The sequence below is a fragment of the Diceros bicornis genome, chromosome 18, assembly GCF_020826845.1.
Source record: "Diceros bicornis minor isolate mBicDic1 chromosome 18, mDicBic1.mat.cur, whole genome shotgun sequence".
In the NCBI taxonomy this organism is placed as follows: domain Eukaryota; kingdom Metazoa; phylum Chordata; class Mammalia; order Perissodactyla; family Rhinocerotidae; genus Diceros; species Diceros bicornis.
This window is the reverse complement of record NC_080757.1, coordinates 45,344,985-45,363,732: the sequence shown is the minus strand read 5'-3', so window position 1 is coordinate 45,363,732 and position 18,748 is coordinate 45,344,985. Positions and strand designations below refer to the sequence as shown.

The 18,748-nt window shown below is 36.6% G+C and overlaps 1 protein-coding gene across 1 annotated transcript in view; it reads right to left on the bottom strand.

Annotated features, from left to right (window-relative positions):
• EFCAB3 (EF-hand calcium binding domain 3) overlaps positions 1-18,748 on the bottom strand; it is a 227,205-nt gene that overhangs the window by 105,097 nt on the left and 103,360 nt on the right. The gene's annotated exons all lie outside the window — the stretch shown is intronic.

The window sequence follows — 18,748 nt, the reverse complement described above, 5'->3', positions numbered from 1 at the left end:
ATTCCATGAGTAGGGGCTAGGTGGAAGAAGGGGGTCCTCACCTCTTGACTACACTTTTCCAGGACTTAGTTTCAATAATAGGTAGCCAGGGGAAGGTGAAAAACACTGGTTTTTCAAGCCCCTTGGTTGGGAGCTGGCGGAAAGGGAGCCCTGTGTTTTTGGCAGCACCAGTCTGGGAGTGAAGTCTCTGCCTCACTGAGCTGGGAGAGAGGAGAGAGAGGGAGACTGATTTTGGCTCAAGTACCACAGACTCTTGCCTTTCTTACAGTATTTTTTTTAAAATTTTATTTATTTATTTTTTTCCCCCAAAGCCCCAGTAGATAGTTGTATGTCATAGCTGCACATCCTTCTAGTTGCTGTATGTGGGACGCGGCCTTAGCATGGCCGGAGAAGCGGTGTGTTGGTGCGTGCCCGGGATCCGAACCCGGGCCGCCAACAGCCGAGCGCACGCACTTAACCGCTAAGCCACAGGGCCGGCCCCTCTTACAGTATTTCTTAAGATTTTCTTGAATAGATGTTTCTTCATTTGCTGTTTGTCCTTAGATCCATTTCTAGAGGCTTTAAATGGTTGTTTAAAAAATAATCTTCACCAGTTTCACTGGCAAGTGGGTCAGTGGATCTCCTCATGCTGTCATGCCAGAAGTCAATTCTCCTCCAGTAGTTCTGCGCACCTCCCCCAGCTTTACTGAGATATAACTGACATGTTGCATTCTGTAAGTTTAAGATGTACAATGTGATGATTTGGTATATACATATTGTGAAATGACTGTCACAATAAGGTTAGTTAACACATCATTCACCTCATGTAATTACCACTTTTTGTTGTTGATATGGTGAGAAAATTTAGGATCTTCTTTCGCAGCAAATTTCAAGTATATGATACAGTATTGTTAACTGTAGTCATCATGTTGTATATTACATCCCCAGAACTTATTCCTCTTATAACTGGAAGTTTCTACCCTTTGACCAACATCTCCTCATTTCCCTCACCCCCAGCCCCTGGCAACCACCAACATACTCTCTGTTTCTGTGAGTTCAATGTTTTTAGATTTCACATATAAGTTAGATCATACAATATTTGTCGTTCTCTGACTTATTTCACTTAGCATGATGCCCTCAAGGTTCATCCATGTTGTTGCAAATGGCAGGATTTCCTTCTTTTTCATGGTTGAATAATATTCCATTGTATACATATATATCACATCTTTATCCATTCATCGACTGATGGACACTTGAGTAATTTCCACGTTTTGACTATTGTGAATAATGCTACAGTGAATACGGGGGTGCAGATATCTCTTTGAGATACTGATTTCATTTCCTTTGGATAAAGTGATTGCCAAATCATATGGTAGTTCTATTTTTAACTTTTTGAGGAACTTCCATACTACTTTCCATAGTGGCTGTACCAATTTACATTCCTACCAACAGTGTGCAAGGGTTCCCTTTCCTCCACATCCTCACCAGCATCTATCTTTTGTCATTTTGGTAATAGCCGTTCTAAGAGGTGTGAGGTGATATCTCATTGTGGTTTTGATTTGCATTCCCTTGGTGACTAGTGATGTCGAGCAGCTTTTTATATATCTGTTGGCCATTTGTATGTCTTCTTTGGGTCTATTCAAGTACTTTGCTCACTTTATAATTGTGTTAATTTTTGCTGTTGAGTTGTATGAGTTCCTTATATATTTGGATATTAACCCTTTATCAGATATATGGTTTGCAAATATCTTCCCCCATTCTGTGGGTTCCCTTGTCATTTTGTTGATTGTTTCTTTTGCTGTGCAGAAGCCTTTTATTTTGATGTAGTCCCACTTATTCACTTTTGCTTTTGTTGCTTGTGCTTTTGGTGTCATATCCAAAACTCATTGCCAAGACCAATGTCATTGTTTTCCTCTAGTACTGTTAGAGTTTCAAGTCTTACATTTTAGTCCTTAATCCATTTTGCGTTAATTTTTGTGAGTCATGTAAAATGAGGATCCAGTTTCATTCTTTTGCATGTGAATATCCAGTTTTCCCAAAACCATTTATTCAAATGACTGTCCTGTCTCAATTGAATATTCTTGTATCCCTTATCAAATATTAGTTGTCTGTATATGCATGGGTTTATTTCTAGGCTCTCAATTCTGTTCCATTGGTCTATGTGTGGGTTTTTATGCAAGGTCTATACTTTTTTGATTACTATAGCTTTGTAACATAGTTTGAAATCAGGAAGTGTGATGTCCCTGGCTTTGTTCTCTCTCAAGATTGCTTTGGCTATTCAAGATTGCTTCGTGGTTCCATACAGATTCTAGAATTGTTTTTTCTATTTCCGTGTAAAATGCCACTGGAATTTTGATAGGATTGCATTGAATCTGTAGATGGCTTTGGGTAGTATGGACATTTTAACAATATTAACTCTTCTGATCCATGAACACAGAGTATCTTTCCGTTTATTTGTATCTTCTTCAATTTCTTTCATCAAAGTCTTATAGTTTTTGGTGTATAGAGCTTTCACTTTCTTGGTTAAATTTATTTCTAGGTATTTTGTTTTTGATGCTATTGTAAATGGGATTGTTTTATTTCTTTTTCAGATGTCTCATTGTTAGTGTATAGAAATGCAACTGATTTTTGTATGTTGATTTTGCATCCTGAAACTTCACTGAATTCATTTATTAGTTCTAACAGTTTTTTGGTGGATTCTTTAAGGTTTTCTATATATAAGATCATGTTATCTTCACAAAGAGACAATTTAACTTCTTCTTTTCTGATTTGAATGCATTTTATTTCTTTTTCCTGCCTAATTGCTCTGGCTAGGGCATCCAGTACTATGTTGAATAGGAGTGGTGAAAGTAGGCACTTTTGTCTTGTTCCTGATCTTAGAGAGAAAGCTTTCAGTCTTTCACTGTTGAGTATAATGGTAGCTGAGGCCTTGTCATATATGGCCTTTATTATATTGAAGTATGTTCCTTCTATACCCACTTTGTTGAGAGATTTTTTTTTTTTTTTTTGTGAGGGAGATCAGCCCTGAGCTAACATCTGATGCTGATCCTCCTCACTTTTTTTGCTGAGGAGGATTGGCCCTGAGCTAACATCTGTGCTTTTCTTCCTCTACTTTATATGGGATGCCGCCACAGCATGGCGTGACAAGCAGTGCATTGGTGCACACCCGGGATCTGAACCTGTGAACCCCAAGCCGCCGCAGCTGAGCACGCGCACTTAACCGCTGGTGCCACCGGGCCAGCCCCAAGAGAGATTTTATCATGAAATGATGTTGAATTTTTGTCAAATGCTTTTTCAGCATCTATTGAAATGATATATGATTTTTATTTTTCATTGTATTAATGTGGTGTATCATATTTATTAACTTATGTATGTTGATCCATTCTTGCATCCCAGGGATGAATCTCACTTGATCATGGTGTATGAACTTTTTAATGTGTTGCTGAATTTGGTTTGCTAGTATTTTGTTGAGAATTTTTCTTCTATATTGATCAAGAATTTGGCTTGTAGTTTTCTTTTCTTGTGTATCCTGTCTGGCTTTGGTATCAGGGTAATGCTGGCCTTCCAAAATGAGTTGGGAAGTGTTTCCTCCTCTTCAAGTTTTTTGGGAGTGTTTGAGAAGGATTTGCATTAACTTTTCTTTAAATTCTTTAAATTTTTGGTAGAATTCACCTGTGAAGCCATCTGTTCCTGGGATTTTATTTGTTGGAAAGTTTTTGATTACTGATTCAGTCTTGTTACTCATTATTGGTCTGTTCAGATTTTCTATTTCCTCATGATTCTGTCTTGATAGTTTGTACATTTATAGGAATGTATCCATTTCTTGGCCAATTTGTTGGCATATAATTGTTCATAGTAGTCTCTTACGATCATTTGTATTTCTGTGATATCAGCTGAAATATTGAGAAAAATGCTCAATAAATATTTTCATGTATAATTTATGAGTTTTTCTCTTTTTTCTTCGTAAGTTTAAAGATTTGTCAATTTTTTCCTCTTTTCACATAACCAACTCTTAGTTTCATTGATCTTTTCTATTATTTTTATATTCCCTATTTCATTTATTTTTGCTCTGATCTTTGTTATCACCTTCCTTCTGCTAACTTTAGGCTTAGTTCTTCTTTCTCTAGTTCCTTGAGGTGTAATGTTATTTTCTTTTTTCTTAATGTAGGTGTTTATTTCTGTAACTTCCCCTTAGAACTGGCTTTTGCTGCATCTCATAAGTTTTGGTATGTTGTGTGTCCATTTTCATTTGTTTCAAGGTATTTTTTTATTTCTCTTTTGATTTCTTTTTTGACCCATTGGTTGTTCAGGAGTGTGTTGTTTAATTTCCACATATTTGTGAATTTTGAAGTTTCCTCTGTTATTGATTTCTGGTTTCATACCATTGTGGTCAGAAAAGATACTTGGTACAATTTCAACCTTTTAATTTGCTAAGACTTATTTTGTGACCTAACATATGACCCATCCTGGAGACTGTGCCATGTATGCTTGAGAAGAACGTGTATTTTGCTGTTGTTGTATAGAATGTTCTGCATATGTCTATTAGTTCCATTGGTATAATGTATAGCTCAAGTCCATTGTTTCCTTAGGTTTTCCGATTTTCTTTCCAGATGATCTATCCATTGTTGAAAGTGGGGTATTGAAGTCCCCTACTGTTATTGTATGTTTTTTGTTTCTCCCTTCAGATCTGTTAGAGTTTGCTTAATATTTTTAGGTGCTCCACTGTCGGGTGCAATACATTTACAATGTATAAGAGACAAATGACCTTTGTCTCTTATTACGGTTTTTGATTTAAAGTCTATTTTTTCTGATATAAATATAGCTACTTCTGCTCTCTTTTGGTTTCCACTTGCATGGAATACTTTTTCCACATTTTCACTTTGAGCCTATGTGTGTCCTTGAAGCTAAAGTGAGCATCTTGTAGACAGCATAGAATTGGTTCTTGTTTTTTATCCATTCAGCCACTCTTGTCTTTTGATTGGAGAATTTAATCCATATACATTAAAGTAACTATTTGATAGGTCAGGACTTATTATTGCCATCTTGTTAATTGTTTTGTGGCTGTTTTGTAGTTCCTTTGTTCTTTTCTTCTCTTACTGTCTTCCTTTGTGAATTAATGATTTTCTGTAGTGGTAGACTTTGACTCCCATTTTTTTTATCTGTGTGTATCTCCTATAGATTTTTGTTTTATGGTTATCCTGAGGCTTACCTGAGACATCTTTAGATATAAGAGTTTATTTTAAGCTGATAACAGCTTACCTTTGATTGCATACAAAAACTACTCTTTTAATCCCCCCTCACATGTTATTTATTTTTTTTAGCTATGAAAACATTTTTTTATTGATGTCTTAATAGTTTATAACACTGTGAAATTTTGGTTGTCCATTGTTGTTTGCCAATCACCATATACATGTCTCCCTTCACCCCTTGTGCTCACCCCTCAACCCACTTGCCCCTGGTAACTACTATACAGTTTTCTCTGTCTGTGTGTTGGTTTATATTCCACATATGAGTGAGATCATGTGGCGTTGGTCTTTCTCTCTTTGGCTTATTTCACTTAACATAATACCATTCAGGTCCATCCACGTTGTTGCAAATAGGGACGATTTTATTTGTCTTTTTTTATGGCTGAGTAGTATTCCATTGTGTGTGTGTATATATATATATCACATCTTCTCTATCCAATCATCAGTAAAGGGACATTTGGGTTGCTTCCACTTCTTGACTATAGTGAATAATGCTGCAATGAACATAGGGGTGCATAAGCCTCTTTGGATTGTTGATTAGATTCCTTGATTAGTTGATTAGATTGTTGGATAGATTCCTAGTAGTAGGATAGCTGGATCATAGGGGATCTCTATTTTTAATTTTTTGAGGAATCTCCATACTGTTTTCCATAGAGGCTGCACCAGTTTGCATCCCCACCAGCAGTGTATGAGGGTTCCTGTTTCTCCACATCCTCTCCAACGTTTGTTGTTTTATGTCTTCGTGATTATAGCCATTCTAACAGGTGTGAGGTGATATCTTAGTGTTGTTTTGATTTGCATTTCCCTGATGATTATTGATGTTGAACATCTTTTCAAATACACCTATTGGCCATCTGTATACTTCTTTGGAGAAGTGTCTGTTCATTTCCTCTGCCCATTTTTTAATCAGGTTGTTTGTTTTTTTCTTGTTCAGTTGTGTGAATTCTTTATATATTATGGAGATTAACCCCTTGTCAGATATATGTTTTGCAAATATTTTCTCTCACCTGGTAGGTTGTCTATTCATTTTGATCCCGATTTCATTTGTCTTGTAGAGGTTGTTTAATCTGATGAAGTCCCACTTGCTTATTTTTTCTTTAGTTTCCCTACTCCGAGTAGACATGGCATCCGAAAAGATTCCTTTACAGCTAATGTCAAATAGTGTATTGCCTATATTTTCTTTTAGGAGTATTATAGTTTCAGGTCTCACCTTCAGGTCTTTGATCCATTTTGAGTTAATTTTTGTGAATGGCGATAGTAGATGGTCTACTTTCATTCTTTTGCCATGTGGCTGTCCAATTTTCCCAGTACAATTTATTGAAGAGACTTTCCTTTCTCCATTGTATGTTCTTAGCTCCTTTGTCAAAGGTTAGCTGTCCATAGATGTGTGGTTTTATTTCTGGGCTTTCAATTCTGTTCTATTGATTTGTGTGTGTGTTTTTGTACCAGTACCACGCTGTTTTGATTACTATTGCTTTGTAGTATGTTTTGAAGTCAGGGATTGTGATACCTCCAGCTTTGTTCTTTTTTGTCAGGATTGCTTTAGCTATTCAGGGCCTTTTGTTGCCCCATAGGAATTTTAGTATTCTTTTTTCTATTTACGTGAAGAATGTCATTGGGATTCTGATTGGGATTGCGTTGAATCTGTAGATTGCTTTAGGTAATATGGGCATTTTAACTATGTTTATTCTTCCAATCCATGTGCATGGGATATCTTTCCATTTCTTTATGTCATCACCGATTTATTTCAATAATGTCTTATAGTTTTCATTGTATAAGTCTTTCATCTCCTTGGTAAGACTTATTCCTAGATATTTTATTCTTTTTGTTGCAATTGTAAATAGTATCATGTTTTTGAGCTCTCTTTCTGTTAGTTCATTATGAGCCTACAGAAATGCAACTGATTTTTGTAGGTTGATTTTGTACCCTGTGACTTTGCTGTAGTTGTTGATTATTTCTAATAGTTTTCCAATGGATTCTTTAGGATTTTCTACATATAAAATCATGTCATCTGCAAATAGTGAGAGTTTCACTTCTTCATTGCCTATTTGGATTTCTTTTATTCCTTTTTCTTGCCTAATTGCTCTGGCCAAAACCTTCAGTATTATGTTGAATAAGAGTGGCGAGAGTGGTCACCCTTGTCTTGTTCCTATTCTCAGAGGAATGGCTTTCAGTCTTTCCCCGTTGAGTATGATGTTGCCTGTGGGTTTGTCATATATGGCCTCTATTATGTTGAGGTACTTTCCTTCTATACCCATTTCGTTGAGAGTTTTTATCATAAATGGATGTTGGATCTTATCAAATGCCTTCTCTGCCTCTATTGAGACAATCATGTGGTTTTTATTCCTCGTCTTGTTAATGTGGTGTATCACATTGATTGATTTGTGGATGTTGAAACATCCCTACATCCCTGATATACACTTGGTTATGGTGCATAGTCTTTTTAATGTATTGCTGTATTTGGTTTGCCAATATTTTGTTGAGGATTTTTGCATCTATGTTCATCAGTGATATTAGCCTGTAATTTTCCTTCTTTGTATTGTCCCTGTCTGGCTTTGGTATTAGGGTGATGTTGGCATTGCAGAATGTGTTAGGAATTGTTCCATCTTCCTCTATTTTTTGGAATAGTTTGAGAAGGATGGGTATTAAATCTTCTTTGAATGTTTGGTAAAATTCACCAGGGAAGTCATCTGGCCTTGGACTTTTATATTTGGGAGGTTTTTGATTACTGTTTCAATCTCTTTACTTGTGATTGGTCTATTCAGATTCTCTATTTCTTCCTGGTTCATTTTTGGGAGGTTGTATGAGTCTAAGAACTTATCCATTTCTTCTAGATTGTCCAATTTGTGGGCATATAGTTTTTCATAGTATTCTCTTACAATCCTTTGTATTTCTGTGGTATCCATTGTAATTTCTCCTCTTTCATTTCTAATTTTATTTAGTTGAGCCTTTTCTCTTTTTTTTCTTTGAGTCTGGCTAAGAGTTTGTCAATTTTTTTTATCTTCTCAAAGAACCAACTCTTTGTTTCATTAATCCTTCCTACTGTATTTTGGTCTCAATTTCATTTATTTCTGCTCTAATTTTTATTATTTCTCTCCTTCTGCTGACCTTGGGCTTTGTTTGTTCTTCTTTTTCTAGTTCTGTTAGGTGTAATTTAAGGTTGCTTATTTGGACTTTTTCTTGTTTGTTAAGGTGGGCCTGTATTGCTATATTTCCCTCTCAAGACTGCTTTTGCTGCATCCCATATGAGTTGGTACGGTGTATTTTCATTTTCATTTGTCTCCTGATATTTTTTGATTTCTCCTATAATTTCATTACTGATCCATTGGTTGTTCAGTGGCATATTGTTTAATCTCCACATCTTTGTCACTTTCCCAGTTATTTTCTTGTAGTTGATTTCTAGTTTCATGGCATTATGGTCTGAAAACATGCTTGTTATGATTTCAATCTTCTGAAATTTATTGAGGCTTGCCTTGTTTCCCAACATAGGGTCTATCCTTGAGAATGTTCCATGCATGCTTGAGAAGAATGTGTAGGCAGTTGTTTTTGGGTGGAGTGCTCTGTATATGTCCATTAAGTCCATCTTGTCTAGTTTTTCATGTGTCCATTATTTCCTTATTGACTTTCTGCCTGATGATCTATCCATTGATGTAAGTGGGGTATTAAGATCCCCTACTATTATTGTGTTGTTGTTAATATCTCCTTTTAGGTTTGTTAATAGTTGCTTTATGTACTTTGGTGCTCCAATGTTGGGTGCATATATATTTATAATTGATATGTCTTCTTGGTGGAGTGTCCATTTTATCATTATATATTGCTCCTCTTTGTCTCTCATTACGTGTTTTTTTCTTGAAGTCTACTTTGTCTGATATGAGCATGGCAACACCTGCTTTCTTTTGTTTGCCATTAGCTTGGAGCATTGTCTTCTATCCTTTCACTCTGAGCCTGTGTTTGTTTTTAGAGCTGAGATGTGTTTCCTAGACGCAGCATATTGTTGGGTCTTGCTTTTTAATCCATCCCACCACTCTGTGTCTTTTGATTGGGGAGTTCAATCCATTTACATTTAGAGGGATTATTGATATATGAGGGCTTAATGTTGCTGTTTTATTGCTTATGTTCTGGTTCTTTTGCATATCCTTTGTTTCTCATCCCATGTGTTTCAGACTACCAATTTAGTTTGGTAGTTCTGTCCTATGACTCTTTTAGTTTTCTCTTTATTTATCATATGTGATTCTGTTCTGATTATTTGTTTAGTGGTTACCTTGGGGTTACCACTAAATCTACGAGATTTATAAAAAATGATGAGATATTTCATTATCTGATGGCCTCTAATTTCCTTAGATTAAGTCGATTCAATCTCTTTCCTCTTTCTCTTCTAAGTTATTATTGTTACAACTTATTCCATCTTATGTTATGGGTGTGTGTTTAAAGTGATGAGGTTATATTTATTTTTGATGTTTTCCTTCCTTTGATCTTTGATTTTGATATTTAAGTGTTTGCTAACCTATTCTGATAAAGATCTACTATTTTTCTCATTTTGTCTACCTATTTTTCTCCTTACTCCAAGCTTTGTATTCCCTTTCTCTTCTTTTTTTCAGGCATGAGGGCCTTTTTGAGCATTTCTTGTAGTGGGGGTCTTGTGGCCATGAACTCCCTTAGCTTTTGTTTGTCCCAGGAAGTTATTATTTCTCCATCATATCTGAAGGATATTTTTGCTGGATAGAGTATTCTTGGCTGAAAGTTTTTGTCTTTCAGGATTTTCCAGTCTCTCCTAGCCTGTAAAGTTTCTGTTGAGAAAAGTGCTTGAGAGCCTGATGGGAATTCCTTTGTACGTTATTTTTTGTTTTTGTCTAGCTGCCCTTAATATTGTTTCTTTGTCATTGACTTTTGCCAGCTTTATTACTATATGCCTTCGAGATGACCTTCTCCTGTTGATGTATTTAGACGACATATTGGCTCATTTACTGGTACATCCTGTTCCTTCCCCATATTTGGGAAGTTCTCGACTATTATTTCCTTGAATAGGCTCTCTGTTCCTTTTTCACTCTCTCCTCCCTCAGGAATGCCTATGATTCTTATGCTACCTTTCCTAATTGAGTTGGATATTTCTCAGAGACTTTCTTCATTTCTTTTTAGTCTTAGTTCTCTCTCCTCCTGCAACTGGAGTATATCTGTATTCCTATCCTCAATAATGCTAATTCTTTCCCCCCTATTGTTAATTCTGTTCTTTCAAGATTCCACATTTTCCTTTATCTCCTCCATTGTGCTCTTCATCTCTATCAGTACTGATTGGTTTTTCTTTATGATTCCAATTTCTTTTGTGAAGAAATTCCTCATCTTGTTGAATTGTTTATCTGTGTTTTCTTGTGATTCATTGACCTTTTTTATGATCACTATTTTGAATTCTCTGTCATTTAGGTTATGAATTTCTGTGCCTTCAGGGTTGATTTCTGGGTGCTTCTCATTTTCCTTCTGGTTTGGTGATTTAATGTACTTTTGCATCTTGATTGCTGTATTTGCTTTGTTTTTCCTTATCCTGGAAATATCTGGTTGCAGTTTCCACCTGCCACCACTGGGTGGGGGACAAGGGCTGTGTAATCTGAGCCCCCTGTGATCTGCAGCTGCTCTGTGGCTGCTCCTTGGCTGCTCTGTGATTGCTCTGTGGCTGCGCTGCAGCTGCTCTAACTGATTGGCTGAGCTGCAGTGCCGGGCGTGTGGGGGGTGAGGGGCTCTCTCTTTTGCCTGCCTGACGTCGGAGGGCTCCTGGGGGGCTTCTAGCTCTTCCCTTGCTATCTGCTCTCCTGGGGTGCTCAGATTTTGACAGCACCCCTGCAGCAGTTCTGACTCCTTTGTGTGGGAGTTTCCCACAGGCTGAGAGAACTTGGAGCACTACGGTTTTCCTGTGGAGGGCCGCCCCTCTCCCCTCTCTTGGAGCCACACAGACCTGAGCTGCTGATCTGATGGGGAGGGGGAGGATTTCTCCTTACCTCTCCCCTCTTCCTCTTGGGGCTCCAGCATGTCCACTCTCACATGTGCAGCTGCGTGGGTCTCTCTGATGTCCTTTTGTGCTGTGTGAGTGTCCTTTGTCGGTACGTGAATGTCCTTTTTGTTGTATCTTTTGGGGAGAGTTTATGGAAAAGCTCATTCTGCCATGATGCTGACGTCAGTCTTCACATGTTATGATTTTGATGTCACAATTTACATCTTTTTGTATTGTGTATCCATCAACAAATTATTGTAGCTATAGCTATTTATAAGGCTTTTATCCTTTAATATTTATACTAGAGTTAAGTTGTTAACACACTATCATATTACATATTAGAGGATTCTGATTCTGACTATATACTTACTTTTACCAGTGTGTTGTACAATTTCATATGTTTTCATGTTACCAATTAGCATCCTTTCATTTCAGCTTGAAGAACTCCTTACAGCATTTCTTTTAAGGCAGGTAAATTGGTGATAAACTTCCTCAGCTCTTGTTTGTCTGGGAATATCTTCATCTCTTCTTCATTTCTGAAGGACAATTTTTCTAGGGTAAGAAGCGTAAAGTATTCTTGTTTGGAGTTTTTATCTTTCAGCACTTTGAATATAGCATGTCTCATCTGCAAGGTTTCTGCTCAGAAATCCACTGATATCCTTATGGGGGTTCCTTTATATGTGACAAGATTATTTTCTTTTGCTGCTTTCAAGATTATCCCTTTGTTTTTGATTTTTGACAGTTTTATTATAATATGTCTTGGCAAAATCTCTTTTGGTTGAATTTGTATGGGGACCTTCATGAACTTGGATGTCCAGATCTCTCCCCAGATTTGGGAAGTTTTCAGCCATTGTTTCTTTAAATAAGCTTTCTGCCCCTTTCTTCCCTTCTTCTCCTTCTGATACCCAATAATATATAGATTGTTTTGGGTCAGCCCCGTGGCGTAGCGGTTAAGTGCGCACGCTCCGCTGCTGGTGGCCCAGGTTTGGATCCCGGGTGTGAACCAATGCACCACTTGTCAGGCCCTGCTGTGGTGGCATCCCACATAAAGTGGAGGAAGATGGGCACAGATGTTAGCCCAGGGCTGGTCTTCCCCAGCGAAATAAAAAAAAAAGAGGAAGATTGGCATGGATGTTAGCTCAGGGCTGATCTTCCTCACACACACACACACACAAATATATATATATATTTTATACGTATATATATATATATAGATTGTTTCTCTTAACGGTGTCCCATAAGTCCCATAGGCTTTCTTCATTCCTTTTCATTCTCTGTTCTTTTTCTTCCTCTAACTGGATAATTTCAAATGATCTTTCTTCAGGTTCACTGATTCTTTCTTCTGTTTGGTCTATCCAGCCTGGTTTCTAAGTTTTTTACTGAATTCTTCAGTTCAGTCATTGCATTTTTCACCTCCAGAATTTATTTGGTTCTTTTTTATGTTTTCCATTTCTTTGTTGAACTTCTCATTCTGTTCTTATATTGTTTTCTTTATTTCATTAAATTGTTTATCTGGGTTCTCTTCTTGCTCTCTGAGCATCTTGAGAACAATTGTTTTGAATTCCTTGTCAAGAAATTTGTGTATTTCCATATCTGTGGGGTCAGTTACCGGAATTTTACTGTGTTTCTTTGGTGGTATCACATTTGCCTGATTCTTTGTGATCCCTGTAGGCTTGTGAATGTGTCTGCACATTTAAAGAAGTCACCTCTTCCAGACTTTATGGACTGTCTTTGGTAAGGAAAGACCTTCAATTGTGTATAGGGGCACACTGGAGCATCTTGTGTCCCTGGGTGTAGAGTGTGTGGCACCAAGTGTGGGGGTGTGTGGTGGCTACAGGTCTGGGGATTTGTGGTGTCTTGTCTGCTCAGGCTCCTGGGGTCCATGACATTGATAACTGTGTGTTCCTTGGTGAGAGCTGTGGAAGGTCTGCAGTGGCTTCAAGGGCTTTTGGAATCTTCAGCAGCACCTCCAACTCCAGTGGCTAGGGACCAGGGCATGCAGCAGTGGTGGCTGGAGCCAATGGTTTGCACATGCTTGGCTGTGGGGGCTGTCTGCAGGTGCATCCATAATAGCAGGGGCTGGCTGCAGACACACTCATAGAGACAAGACACACTCATAGTGACACAAAAACCTGTAGGGTGAAAACCTCAGTGGCAAAATCTGCAGGGAGTCTGCAGTGGCTGTGTTGTCTGTTGGTTTCTTCAGCAGTGAAAGTTGTTGGGGTCCTCTGTGGATCAGTCTGCTGGGGTCTGCAATGAGGTCCTCAGTGATGAAAGCTGAGGAGGATCTGCAGTGTTCACAAGGGCTGTTGAGGTCCTCAGCAGTGAAAGCTGCTGGGGTCATCTGTAGATTAGGCCACTGGGATGCGTGGTTGCTCCCACTATGTGGCTGATACTGGTAGCCATTTCTCTTCATCTCTGTTCCTAGCCATCTCTAGATGTTTCAGCTTTGCTGGTCTCTGGGTGGGGTGAAACCTAATCAGGTCCTTTGTGTAGTGCCCCCAAAGGATGGGGAAGCTGGTCACTCAGTCCACTCTCCTTTTCTTGTGAGGCGAACTCTTTTGGGCTGAGGAGTTCGCTCTTGGCACTGAGCACTGCTAGCCTGGGGGATGGGATGATGCAGGCAAAATGAAACTGTTCTTCTTACCCATTTTATGTGGTTATTCTCAGGGTTTTTGCTCCACTGTGTTGCTTCAGCTTCTTAAGTGGACTCCTGAGCTCTCCCAGAGCTATTTTCATTGGTGGTTAGCTGTCTAATTGTTGATCTTTGTTGGGGGAAGGAGGCTAGGGTCTCCTACTCTGCCATCTTGGTGACGTCACTTCAACCAGTAGTTTCTTAAGAAATGGTATTTACATGGGAAAATTTTTTCTGAACCTTTGTTCAAAAAATGTTTTATTTTGATATATGTGAGAATATGCATTTTATCCTCACACTTGCTTGATAGTTTAGCTGGATTTTCCAGGTTGGAAACAAATTTTCTAATAATTTTGAAAGTATTACACAATTGTCTTTAGTTTCCAGAGTTGTTGTTAAGTCCAATACCATTCATATTCCCCAAACTTTCTATGTGACCTGCTTCTTTCTCTTTGGAAACTTTTGAAATCTATTTCTAGTGTTGCAGTATTTCACTACATATTCTGGTGTGGGTCTTTTTCCATTCCTTGTGGTAGGTACTTGGTGAGCCCTTTCAATCTAGAGTCATATTCTTTCATACCTGGAGACATTTCTTATATGATTTATTTTATAGTTTCCTCCCCTATTTTCTTTTTTTGGAATTATATTATTCATTTGTTGGAGTTTTAGGATTGATTTTCTTATCTTTTCTCTCCTATTTTCCACCTCTTTTGTATTTTTGTTCTAATATTCAAATTAATCTTCCAGTCCTTCCATTGAATTTCTAAATTTCTGCTGTTTTTTTTCCAAAGAACTTTTTCTGTTTTCTAAGTGTTCCTTTTTCATAGTGCCTTCTATCTTGCTGCATAGCTTCCTTTTCTCGTTTCATAACTATGGCCTTTCTCATCTTTCTGAGGATATTAGTTAAAATAGTTTTGAATTATTTTCCTGCTTTATCCTTTGACTATTTCCTCCAAGTTCCTTCTTTTCCACTAGTTCTTATTTCTGTCTTTCATATAAGAGATCTTTCTTATAAGTATCATATGATTCTTTGTTGTTTAAGAGTGAGGTGTTTTTGTTGCAGTAGCACAAATATCAGTATCTCTCTACCTTTTTTTTGCAGGCTGCAGATGTCAGTATCTGAATGAAGGATATTGGAATTCACTGCCAGCATTTAGGCAGGCCAGTGGGAGAAGATGACTTGGGGGATCTCACTACGCAATATGTTGACTTTCAGCTAATCTCCCTGGTTCAGTAGAGAATTCACTCCCAATCTTGGCTGAGTCTGATATTCCAGAGTCTCTCAAGTCTAACATCTGCAGAGAATAAGTCTCTATGCTGCCTGGATAAGGGATACTTGTTTGGTTGTGGAGTGAGGAAGGAGATCTGTAGATCAAATTGCTCTTTTAAAAGACTTTCCACCAATTCTTCTATTTTCAACCATATCCCACACTGCTGACTTTAGAGGTAACTGGTGCCTCCACTTCCTGAGCCTTTTACAGTTTTGTGACATGGAGTGGATTGCTTCTTGTTTACTTCCCCTTTCTGACTCAGTTTTCACCTTTTATGGTCTTTCATTCACTTTCTGTTTTTCAAAATTTAATTGACACCTCTCATCTGCTCTAATGTTCTCTATCATTCTCTCAGTCTTTGTGGATTATGCCTTTTTAATTTCTTTTATACCCTTTTAGTATTTTAGAAAGTGGCAAAGATAAATGCAAATATTTAGTTTGCAATATTTATCCAGAAGCTCAAGATATGTCGCTCTGTCTTACCTACTTGACTAGATTATGAACTTTTTAAGTCCAAAGACTGTTTTATTTTGAGCAGCAAGACTCTGGCATATATTTTCAAATCTTCGGAATCTAGAAAAATGCCTTAAATGTAGAAATTATTTAATAAACATAATTAGATTTTTACAATTAAAAATCTAATAACTAATATCTTTATTTTATATTTTAAATATTTAAAAAGAATTTTTCATATTTCACATCCACCATTTTGTTTATCCTCACTATCATCATTGTAGATAAGCATTATTATCCTAATTTCACAGATGGATTATATGTGAATTATTGATTAGATTGAGTCAAATTAATACAGTATTTTTCCACATAATGTGAATATCACTGTGTACTCTATGCAATATCATCATGAGATTATAAATGGTTCCCCAAACTTGCCATGGACAAGTATGCCTCTGTACCTTTTTGCAATGCTTTTATTTTTAGTTCTTGCCACCTCCTACTGTCAAAACTTTCAGGCCCATTTGAAATAATATCCATTCTGTGAAGCCTTAGAGTCTCCAGGCATAGTCAATTTCTCCTTTTACTTTCAGAGAAGTAGATATTTATTAATATTATAGCACGTATCATAGTGTATAGCATTTGTTTTGTTTTTTTTGGTATGTGCTGTCCATCTCTACATTGAGTGCTTTCAGGACCTGGACTTTGTCTTATTCATCTTTGTGACTCAGAGCCTAGTATAATGTCTGGTACCTAATGACAATCAATTAACTTTTATTGGATGGATGAATATCTCATTGGTAAATTAAATGCTCACCATCAAGTGGCAAACTTTTCATCAACACAGAGCTTTCCTTCAGTTGGAGTCTTAACCCTATATTTTCCAGAATATTTTCCAGGTCATCACAGTTAATTTCATCCCCTTAAGAAACAAAATAATGGTAAAAGGTCACATTTCAAACTTAAAATAATAACAATAATAATAATAACATCAACCATGTTTGTGTAGCTTTATTCTCAAATATAGGATAAACAGCAATGAAAACACTGAGTGTTGTCTAATTACATAGAATTAGAAGAAGGATTCAGAAATAGAATTTCTTTCTGGTAAAAGGGAGTTCTTCAATGTTGGGAACAAGGAACAAACACAGCACACAGAAAGCTGGTATTTTTATAATAGTCCACTAAATTTGCAGGTGTAAATAATTCTGCCAGCATGTAATATTTGCTCTATTGTTTTATTTTTGCCTGACTTATGAGCTTGTTCACAGTGGTCATATTACCTGTATGTGTAATTTGCCCTGCCATTTTACTATTAGAACAGTAGAAAAAGAAATTTTGTTATTGAAAAACTCCAAAGAACGGAGGGCTTGTTATTTAGGCATTACACTGTGGCCTTTTAATAAGATGTAGGTAACAACTGATTATAATAATGGATAACATTTAGTTTATAAAGCTGTCTCTGTAGTTATGTATATATTACCAATTAAAAGAGATAGAATGGCAGGATTAATATGTCATGGATAGGATGAGAAAATATCAGAAAATACTTTAAAAATAACTTCTTTTGTTAAGTATTAATATATTACTTTTATTATGCCTTCTCATAATTTCTTCTCACTCACCTAGAAGTTCATGCACTTCATCCAGAAGTTTAGCCAGTTTAACTCCTCTCTCATCTACAAGACGAGACAAAATTCAGATATAGTCCTGCTATGGACTGAATTGTGTTCCCTCAAATTCATATGTTGAAGCCCTAACTCTCAATGTGACTGTATTTGGAGATAAGGTCCTGAGCAGGCTAATACAGGTCCCAATTACATAAAATTCTTAAACTGTGAAGTAAAGTATAAGGATTTAGCAGTTGTCTAGAGTTTTTTTTTTCCTCATTAGATATTTTAATTTTCACACTATATAAGCATAGGTTGAAAAAAGAAAAAGAATCTAAATATGATAAATACGTTTATTCTATTCCTTCAACTTTTCCTTTTTGTGTTCCTCATTCATTAGAAGGGAAGAGAAGAAAAAGAAGAGAAATAATTTTCATTTTTTTGTTTTTTATTTCACCTTTATTGACAAATAAAATTGTAAGATATTTAGTGTACATTGTGGTGATTTAATATACGTATCATCGTGAAAGGATTCCCCCATCTAGTTAATTAACACATCTATTATCTCACCTATTTATCTTTTCTTTTCGTGAGAACATTTAAGTTCTACTCTCTTAGTAAATTTCAATTATACAACACAGAGTTATAAACTATAGTTACCATGTTTTATAGAGCATTGCACTGAAACATAGAAATTTATTTAAAGTAATTTTACTATCTCTCTGTTTTTTGGATCCCTTTGGTTTATTGTTGTATTTTTATTTCTTCAGTTGTATTTTTAAAACTCAGCTCTTGGTAACCTTCACAGAGCATAGGTAGTAATATTTATTTTGAGACATTCAGCTAGACTGCCCTGTAGATAATTTAGGGTGGGGCCATATTCCAGTTCCAACAGGAGCTTTACGTAGTCTTGCTTGGCTCATGTGTTATGCACAGAGTTGTGAAAAAAGGGTTAGAGTTGGACAAGAAGTAGATCAGTTTTTTGGCAAGCAGAAAGTCTTGATTTCAAGCATGATCAGACCATATTAGATAAGCTTAGGTAAACCAGAGCTTCTGGGATGCTTATAAAAATATTAATCAACCTACAGAATCATCTCAGGATGCTAAAGATGTTAAGATGCTCAAGATACTAAGAGTTAAATAGAGTACTTTGATCAGATACTGTTACTAAAAACAATGCAAAAAGCTACTAATCCCAGATAAATATATTAATATATATTTTTCTCTATATTGTAAAGGTTAGCTCTTTTAACAAAATGAACTGTAGTCGGGGTTGCTTATTTAAAATGAAGATTCATGGGCTCTACCCCAGACCTACTTGATCATAATCTTGAGGGAATGGGTAATTTCTATGCAATCTAAAGTTTGATACCTATGAATTTATTAAGTGTAATTGTTAGGTATATGTTATATATATTTTACAATAGTACAAATAACACTTAGTTTCCAGCACTTTCTTTTTTCCCCTTTTGCTTGTTACTCTCTCAATTTTTTCATAATTTTCTCTTCCCACCCCTGAAATCTACTTTTGTTTTGTTTTGTTTTGTTTTTTGTTTTTTGCAGTAACATTGGTT